The following is a 10,506-nucleotide window of genomic DNA, read 5'->3' on the forward strand; positions in this document are numbered from 1 at the left end:
TTTTATACTACTCCTTGTGTGTTAATCATCACTGATCACAGGCAGCATATATCATTTACTTTGTGTCTTTCTATTGTCTTTTGCATTAGGTAAGATTACCATGATAGCTGTGTGTCCTGAATAAATTATATATTTGATATAAATAAATAAATTTTAATGTTTCCTCAATGTTCTTATTTGCAGTAATATTTTTATATTTTTGACTTGCAAAAAACTACAAAGTCTCCTATTGTGAGGCATGGGCATTCAAAAATATTCACCTAGTAACCAGCCAGGAACAAATTATATGGCTAACAAATGAATATTGGCCAGATTATGGCATGCCACTATTGGACAACATAGTGAATTATTTTAACAATACCTATATCTTGGATAGTCACTGAATACAGGTAATGAACTAGGTAAAAAATTGAATAGGAGGTAGAGAGTAGGAAGATGGAAGGAGGAAGAGAGCTTTGAGGAGATTTCATAGAACTTTCAATAAGTGAGGTATATTCTAAAATAAAAGCTCATCTTTTATCATTAACAGTGTCATCTAAATGCTATGTGACTAAAAGTCATGGAATTTCATGAAATCAGAACAATCAGAATTATAATAAATAAGATATAGATAATACATACATATTTAATCAAAATAAACTAACTTGATATTTAATGTTAGCATTTCTGGATTTTCTAACCTATATTAGATTTTTCCATTATGTATATGATAAAAGTTTCAAATACTCTGTGATATAGAATATATTTGTCCTACTTCTATTACATTCATTCATATTATAACCAAAAGCTAAAAATTGTACGAAGAGTAGTATCTGGTACATATTAAGTACCGAAATGAATGAATGGATTTGGAAATGGACTGAGTAGCAACTAGTAAATCATAGGCACATAAATAAATGAATGAATGAATGAATTTGGAATATGTTAATATACCTAAAGAAGAAGAAAGGTTTTAATATAAATCATTATAATTGCAATTTAAATTGATTCAATGAAACTATATAGTTAGGATTGGATAATTCAGAGAGGTGACATGAAAATCCATTGACTTGGAGAGTCACACTAAATTTAGTGGTTGCTAAATGCTAAATCTAATGATAATGGAAAGCAGAGGTTATCACAAATTTTTCATTAAAGAGTTCTATATTATTCAAATTCTACCTAAAATGCTTTCACTTTGGGAAAAATCGTACCTATGATTTTGGTTGCATTAAGAATAAAGAATTAATAACAGAGTCTATGACATTATTCATAAAGACCTGCAAGAAGTTGATTCAGGAGGGAAAGGCTGTGGTTCATTCCATAAATGTGGAGCCCAATGGCCCAGAAATCTTCTGCATCAGTAATCAAAGGGGGCAAGGTTGCAGAGGGGTTAACACTCTTGTTTTGTAAATGACTGAAACTCAGGAAATAGGAGATTTACAGAAAGTGGAGATGAATTATTCCTAGGTGACAGAGGTCAGTCCAATTTGAAGGAAGTCAATAATAAGATTTACTTAGTGATATCCTAAGGTGAAAGGAGACAGAGAGGGGAAGCAATCTTAAGAAACAAAAAAAAATCCTAGATTACTACATGACTAATGGACTAGGAAGGACACAGTTAGGACCTCATCTCCCACCTGGATGTTGCCATTCTTCTGGAGGCTCAAAGTGAAATTGCAACTAGGGCCTGCAGCTGTTCCAGGCAAAGCACTGGTAGCTTAGTGGTATCCATTAGGCACAAAGGAATGAGGGCTGATAAAGATTGGAGTTCTTTCTACAGTCATGGGACACATCATGGGGAGATTTTGTTCTCCCATCCAGGGCTAGACCACTCTGAACCCTGGCTTTTCATCCTTTTCTTCCTGTCCTCACTGCTCCCCACATGTCTAGTCATGTGAGTGATAAGAAATAATCTGTCAGAGCCCTTGGGTACTTATGTCCACAACACTGAGAGAAATCCCTCCTCCAACACCATTGAAGCAGGAATGTATGTATATCTAGCAATCGGTCCAATTAAAGGTATGACTGGCATTTTAGATCAAGTGTATATAAATATTGGTCTCATTTGTTCCTCCAACCCAAGTACACAAAACATGTCAGAAAGTGTGGAAAGAAAATGAATGATGGATTATGGGTGAGAGATAAGATCTTAATTGTTGGGATCAAGCAAACAGCTGGCCAGTGCCCACTGGTTGGTTTCCGGGTCGTGCTTCAGTTTAATTTGGTTTCCCTGTGGTTCAGGGTCTGCTTCCTTGTTTGGGCTGAGAGAAGTCCCAGCAAGGCTTCGCGTGGTAGTAATGTGTCTAGTTCATTTGTTCAGCCACATTGCTGGCTGAATTGATCACCAGGATCTAGAAAGATTCACTCAAGGAGGGCTGGAGACTAGATATTTTCCTGAACTTACAGATGCACCAATACCATATTTCACCACATAACTGTTTCAGATTTCATGTTTTGAAAAAAGTGGGGTGTAACCATTATATGAAGCTTTAAATATTGTACTGGTATTACTACACACACACTTCTTCATCAATATGTGGAAATTTGCCTCATTTAATGACTTCTAAAAGTGTGTCTAGAAAGGTTTGTGTTTTTTTAGCTTGTCTTTTAGTTTCCACCAGTTGCACAGCTTTTCCTTCACTGAAAACTATCTTTTTGCAGCTCTGTTTCTATGCTCATCAGCAAACACAATCACTTTAAGCATGAAGCCTACAGAATAGTTTTTATTTTTACCCATAATCAGAAAAAATAATGCTCCACATGTTAATGGATCTCTGACAGATGAATTGTACAATTTAGCTAGTGTGAGAAGATGCAAGTCTTACCATATCACAGGGACTTAATCAAGGTAGCTTCACCTGCCTACATGTTCCCCTGTACCTCTGACTCTTCATTGGGTTGAGTAACAATACCATTAGTACCGCAGCACTCCAAAGAAGCCATGCAAGTTGGCTTTTGGAAATATACCGACAATGCCAGGATGTTGAGAATTCTAGGCTTGCAGCTTGCAATGTGTGAGAGATAAATTCATATCCATATACCACTGGTGAATACATTATTGCTCTCTTTACCTTCTAAGTAGAGAGAGGAACAAAATTATATCATGGAAAGATTATATAATCAAAGGTTATAAATGAGTTTTTGAACTGAAAGAAAAAAAAAACAGGTTACAATGATTATGTGGTGGTGATGATTATGTAGTGAAATACGGTAATCCCCAGCTCAAATGGGTTCAGCATCTCTTCCAAAGGCAGAGTTTGCTTAATGGCTGCCTCTATCGTAAAAGAGAACTAGACAGAGAGATCCCATATCTTATTAGGCTTTCATCTCTTGTGGCCAGGATCAGTCCCCAAGTGTCCAGCCTCTGAGTAGCAATAGGTGGCATACTGAACAGAATCTCAAAAGGTGACAGTCCACAATCCCACCTACTATGATTTCTAAGTTGCAACAACACAAAAGGAAATATTTGAGGTCATTTTATCTGTGTTTCCTTGGCATAGTTTTCCCAAACTGTCTTAACTTCCCTGTTTAACCTCTTAACTCACTCTAGTGATTGTGGGGGTAATTATCCCCCACTAATTATGTGTGTAGGCTCAGGCTTATTCCAAAGCACTCAGATAGTTGCTTAGTTATTTCTAGGGTAATTGTGGCTCTTGGTTGCAAATAGTGGAACATGCCATGCCAAATTTTGGTATTATGTTCTTCATTAGACATGTTGCTACTATGTTTGCAGTGTTGTGTGTCTCTGGAAAGGCCTCTACCCAGTGGTTTAATTGGTCTTGGCATACCAAAACATATCTTTAGCCCACAGACTTTGACAATTCAATAAAGTCAGTCTGCAGATGTTCAAATGGTAGAGCTGCCTACTCCCCCATGCCCAACCCTCAACCCCATCACACACTTTTTCCATGAGGAGTTGAACTGTTGACAAGAAAAGCAGCTGGATATCATGTAATGGGTCTATACATAAACATCAAGAGCAAACCATGCCCGGCAAACTTACTGTACAAGGGCCTCAGTTCCCATATATCCCTGGGTCTAGAGTTGCTGGCAGAGGAGGTGTACTAATCATTTAGGTGCAATGGGATGACCATCTGGCATGACCCACAGGCTGTCTCATAAAATGGCTTCATGTCTGGTTGTCCAGATGTCAATTTTGGCATTTGTGACTAAAGAGAAATAGTCAGTGGGTAGGCTAGTAAACACCATAAACAGTGTGTTTGGTGACTTTTAAGGACTCCAGTGGGTGGCCAATTTGGCCCTCTCATTTGCAAGCCAGTTGCCATCTTGCAAAAATGATCACCCTCTTGTATGGGCTGGACAATACATCATGAAGATGGCCCTGGAAAGCAAGATAACTTGAAGGAGTTGGTCAATAATTGAGATACAAGCTAGTAGCTTACCATCTACATTGGTGAAGTGGCACTTCTTCCACAAGGAGCCAGTGGTGTGAAACACTATAAAGGAATATTAAAAAATTTGTGTAAATGTTCGCTTGAAACCCCTTAGTCAGCCTGCCAGCCCTGGTCAATGCCACTACTTTGGCTCCCTCTAGCCACCCACTGAACGGACTGAGAGATAATTTCTTCCCCCAATCACTTGTACCCCATTTTCATAAAAGGGGGAGCCATCTGTGAATAATGACAGGTTGAGCTCCTCCAAGGGGACATTTGTGAGGTCAGGCCATAACCTCTCCATGGCTTCAATTACCTGCAGACAATCATAGGGCACTTCTTCAACTTTCAAGTCTTCAGGAAGGATAGTGACTAGATTTAAGTTATTACAGTAGTAAATGGAGAGATTAGGATCAGACAAAGAGAAGACATACAGTAAATCAACATAATTAAAGAGCATCCCCAGGATGGGTGCACATCTTTTAGGCCCTTGCCAAGTCCAGGGCAGCTAAGTGGCATAGTGGGTAGAGAGCCAGCCCTGGAGTTAGGAGGTCCTGAGTGGAAATCCAGTCTCAGATACTTATTAGCTTTGTTATCCTGGCCAAGCCATTTAACTATCTTTGCTTCAGTTTCCCCATATGTAAAATGAGCTGAAGAAACTACATGGGATCACAAAGAGTCAGAACTGACTAAACGACAGCAAACAACAAATTTATCACTAGTGTATTGTTGGCCTTTCCAAGAAAGCAAAGAGGTACTATGTGTACAGGTTTATTGGAACACTTAAAAATAAAAGAACACAAACATCAGTAACAGAATATGCTTATATGCTTTCATATTGTGAGGAACATTGGTTTAATAGATACAGCATTCTGTACCACCAGGTTCTTTGAGGTGACAAAATTATTGATAACCTTCAGATCATGGACAAAGTGGTACACAGGTAGGCCTTCATTTATACACCTTATTTTCCTCACTGAAATAACAAGGGTATTGCAAAGTTATTAGCATGGCCCTATCACACCTACATGGATAGAAGCATAAATGAATTTTCAGATGGGTTCAACAGTCTCTAAACTGATAATACAGTGTACGCAAGGGGATAGTCAATCATTACTCCAGATCCACACAGGCTCAGCTGACCTCATGAACCTCACAAAGTCATGGGAAAATGTTATAATATTAGAGGAAAATCGGATACCATGGGTTCTGTTAACTTTTATGTTCCTTTAAAATTGCCCAATGATCTAATTCAAGTTCTTTATATTCAAATATAATCCTTCCTGAATTACCATGAATAATGGTCTCAAATTATACAAGTACTTCTCATACAATGAGAAAGAGGAGTTTAGCATTAACAGGAAGGAATACAACTCTTCAAAGGTCTAAACTCTAAGATCTATTTTAAATGGGGTGGTTAAAGCCCGCATCTCACTTTTCCCCAAAATGTCCATTAAACTTCCAGTCTTTAACACCAGGAAGCCCGTAGGAAGACACTTAAGCATTGAGAAAGTTGTCCCTGTGTCCACCAAGCAAATGAAGAGTGTGTAATTACTGCCAATTTCAAGTAAGGGCTCTTTAACTTTACCCCATCCCCTTTAACATTCCTGAGAAACACTCCTACTTTCCAATTGCCTCTATCCTTTCATCATAGCAAATACTCATCCCAGGTATCAAAAACAGGGTACAAACTATGTCTGTGTTTGACATCTATGGGGCTTGTGAGTGCTAAGGTAAGAGTTGGTGTGGTGCTCCATGTGTTAGTGTATTTTTCATGGGGGACCACTGTTGATATTCTGGAGGATGTTGCCTTCTGTCCGAGGCCTCATCCTCTTCATGTTTCCTTCAATTTCTCTTAAGGTGATTCTTGTTTACATCAAAAACATACTGCATCTCTGCCCCTTGCTTTCTAAATCTCCCTTTTTGATCCTAAGTTCCTTTTCATCTGGCTTCCTACATCATCCTCTTCATGGTGCCCACTAAAATCTTCACTTTCTTAATCTTATCTTCCTTTTATTTCCTAAGTTTCTTCTCCTTTTGCCCCTTGAATATATATGATGCAATTACACTGAATTCACTAATAGTTTGCACCCTCGAGCCAGGGCAAAATTTATAATCTTTGTTCCAGAGAAATTGTAATGTTAATGGTATATGAAGACCTTCCCTGTCCATTAATAAGCCCATGTGACCACATGTTTAATAATGGATGTCTTACTGCTTTGAGCTCTGACCCAGTTGCAATACATCCTGAGTCATATAGAACCCATTGGGGGAAGAACTTGCCTAAAGGGAAGCTTGCTTAGGGGAGGCTTGCTTGTAGGGAGGCTTTCACATCTTTTGATACTAACCTAATTAAGCACTGATTCAGGAGGAGTATGATGCCTTCTGACTCTGAGTCTATTAGTTGAAAACTATATATACTGGGAGGCTGGCATTTTGCTTTGGGTCTTTGCTTATGAGAAGGACCATTTGATCCTTTGGAAAAGACTCTGAGTAGCTGTTAAGAACCCCCCGACACCACCACCCCACCATGGCCACTACTCAAAGATAGTTTATGAAGGTGGTTGTATTACTTTGTTCAGACAGTAAGAGATCTGTCTGTTCAATTTCTGTGTTAATTTCTCTGCTTGTATTTTCTACTTATCTGTAATTAAACTCTTTGTTGACCCCTTTAAAAAGTTGTCTTTCCATTAGCAAAGCAGATCAAAGAACCTTTGCTAACAAACCATCCTGGGTGTGCAAGGGTGCTTGCTAATATGGAAATATGGATTTTATAGTGACAGTCCAGTGGTTACAACTGGAACCTCTAATGGACATGCTAATGAGAAAGGGAAGTCTCGGTTCAAAATTTCTGCCCCAAAGTACCAATAATCTACTTGCTAGTTTTCTAGAATTCAAATCCTACTGCAGAGACAGGAACCCCTTTGGACAGGGTATGTTGTTGAAATGTCAAACATGATTAGCCTAAAAGAGGAGGTCAGAGGAAGGAATATAGGGACATTCTTTTTTTATGTTTTCCTTAATTTATTTTTAGGTTCCGACATTCATTTCCCAAAGATTTTGAGTTACAGATTTTCTTCCCATCTCTCCCCTAACCCCCACCCCAAAATGGCAAGTATACTGAACAACCCTTTCCACAATCTGCCCTCTCTTATATTGCTCCTAACCCCCCTTAATTTCTTGTCAGGCAAGATGGATTTGCATACCCCGTTGCCTATATATTTTATTTCCTGGTTGCATGTGGAAAAAAAAAATTTAAAAATTGTTTTTAAAACTTTGAGTTCCAGATTCTCTCCCTTTTCCCCTCCTCACCCACTGACAAGACAAGAGAGTTAATATAGGTTGTACATGTGAAGTAATGCAAAACATTTCCATAGCAATCATAATGTGGAAGATTAACTATATTTCCCTCCATCCTATCCCACCCTCCATTTATTCTCTTTCCTCATTTGACCCTGTTCCTTTTCAAAAGTGTTTGCTTCTAACTACTTTCTCCCCCTCTGCCCTCCTTTCTATCATTTCCCCCTCTTATTCCCTTCCACCCTACTTTCCTGTAGGGAAAGATACCCAAATGAGTATGTATGTTATTTCCTCTTTAAGCTAAATCCAATGTAAGGTTGACTCTTTCTCTTTCACCTTCCTGCTCTTCCTCTCCATTGTAACAGCCTTCTCTTTTCTACTTTATTTGAGATAATTCACCATATTCTATCTCTCCCCTTTCCTTCTCCCCATATATTCCTCTCTCACCTCTTAATTTTGTTTTTGATATCGTCCCTTCACATTCAACTCACCCTGTACCCTCTGTCTATGTATACATGTACACACATGTACATATATAATACACTTATCTATATATATGTATTATATGTATGTATACACACATATATAATCTCTTCAACAATCCTCATACTGAGAAATGTCTTATGAGTTACAAATATCGTCTTTCCATGTAGAAATGTAAATAGTTCAACTTTAATAATTTCCTTATGATTTCTCTTTCCTGTTTACCTTTTCATGTTTCTCTTGTGTCATGTACTTGAAAGTCAAATTTTCTGTTCAGCTTTAGTCTTTTATTCAAGAATATGTGATTGTTCTCTATTTCATTGAATGCTCATATTTTCCCCTGAAATACTGCACTTAGTTTTCCTGGATAGGTGATGTTTGGTTTTAATCCTAGCTCCTTTGACCTTTGGAATATCATATTCCATGTCCTTTGATCCTTTAATGTAGAAGCTGCTAGTTTTTGTGTTATCTTGATTATGTTTCAACGATACTCAAATTATTTCTTCCTGACTGCTTGTAATAGCTTCTCTTTGGCTTGGGAATTCTGGAATTTAACTATAATACTCCTAGGAGTTTTGTCTTTGGGATCATTTTCAAAAGGCAATTGGTGAATTCTTTCAATTTCTATTTTGCCTTGTGGTTCTAGAATATCAGGACATTTTTCCTTGATAATTCTTGAAAGATGATGTCTAGGCTCTCTTTTTTATCATGGCTTTCAGATAGTCCAATAATTTTTAAATTATCTATCCTGTACCGATTTTCCAAGTCAGCAGTTTTTTTTTTCCAATTAGATATTTCACAATGCATTTTATTTTTTCATTCGTTTGGATTTATTTTATGGTACCTTGATTTCTCATAAAATCATTAGCTTCCATTTGCTCCAATCTAATTTTGAAAGAATTATTTTCTTCAGTGAACGTTTGAACCTCTTTTTTCCATTTGACCAACACTGCTTTTTAAGGCATTCCTCTCCTCATTGGCTTTTGGTACCTCTTTTGCCATTTGAGTTAGTCTATTTTTCAAGGTCTTATTCTTTCAGTCAGTCTGTTGACTTGGTTTTCATGATATTCTTGCATTATTCTCATTTCTCTTCCCAATTTTTCCTCTACTTCTTTTACTTGATTTTCAAAATCCTTCTTCAGCTCCTCCATGTCCTGTGACCAATTCATAGTTTTCTTGGAGGCTTTTGATACAGGAGTTTTGACTTTGTTGTCTTATTCTGGTTCTGTTTTGATTCACTTTGTCCCTCCCCCCCCCCAATTCTATAGGCTGATTGTGTTTCTTCCGTTTGATCATCGTGCCAGTCAATTACTTGGCTTTTGAGCTCTTTGCCATGGTAGAACACTGCTTTCAGAGGGGAGAGTGCTGTGTCCCAAATTTCTAGTGTTTTGTGCAGCTGTTGTAAGATGTTATTCTGAGCAGCTACCTCAGAACTGTGAGGATGACTGCTCTCCACAGTCTCAACAAACACTGCCATGCTTGTGCTCCTAACCTCAGGACCACCACCCAAGACTGTGACCCAGATCCAAGCAGGGCAAAGCAAGAGAATCCTTCCTCAGCACCAGCAAAGAGATTTCTGCAAATGCCCTCTGGTCCGTCAATTTATTCCCCTATTATCTGTAAACCTGGACCTGGAAGCAGCCACTGCCTGCCACCTCCTGCCCTGGGGGCAAGTGCCACATCATGCTCTTCTCTCACTCAGGATCAACAAACTTCTCCAGTGACTTTGTACTTTCTTTTTTGTGTTTGTGGGTTGAAGAGTCTGGAAACTGCCAGAAATGCCAGTGATTCACTCTTATGAAGTCTGCTCTGGCTGGTCTGGGCTATGAGTCTGGACAGGCATGGCTTATGCAGGACTGGGGCCTGCTCCTTGCCAGATACAATAGACCCTTCCTGTCAGCATGCCAGTCTATCTTCAGTGGGAGCTTTGTTTTTCTCTATCACTTCGTGGGTTCTGTAGCACTAACATTTTTTTAGAGTAATTTTTTACAGGTTTTGTATGCGGTTTGAGTGAGAGCTCAAGCAAGTTCCTGCTTTCTCTCTGACATCTTGACCCTGACCCCTACAAGGACATTCTTAAGGTGTCTGTGAAGAACTTTTGGATTGATGGTGTGACATGGGAGATATAAGCAAAGGACCTCCCAGCATGACAAGCCCGTGTCAATGAAGGTGAATATGCTCTGCAAATGAAGCAAAATTGTACAAGCTCAAAAAAATACCTAAAAAACAAATGAGATACAAAATTTTAGAGACATCTCCACTCCAAATATTCTTATGGACTCTTTGTGCCCAACCTGTTGTTTATAGATTCTTCCAAGCTCATATTGGTTTTATCTGCCATAGTTGG

The 10,506-nt window shown here is 38.5% G+C and overlaps 1 pseudogene; it reads right to left on the reverse strand.

Moving 5' to 3' along the window:
* LOC138145182 (RING finger and CHY zinc finger domain-containing protein 1 pseudogene) overlaps positions 1 to 9,636 on the reverse strand; it is a 30,984-nt pseudogene extending 21,348 nt beyond the window's left edge.
* Between the last annotated feature and the right edge of the window lie 870 nt (positions 9,637 to 10,506).

This window comes from Petaurus breviceps, unplaced genomic scaffold (assembly GCF_028583685.1).
Source record: "Petaurus breviceps papuanus isolate PSGF00001 unplaced genomic scaffold, PetGlider_PUasm1.0 90730, whole genome shotgun sequence".
NCBI classification, from domain to species: domain Eukaryota; kingdom Metazoa; phylum Chordata; class Mammalia; order Diprotodontia; family Petauridae; genus Petaurus; species Petaurus breviceps.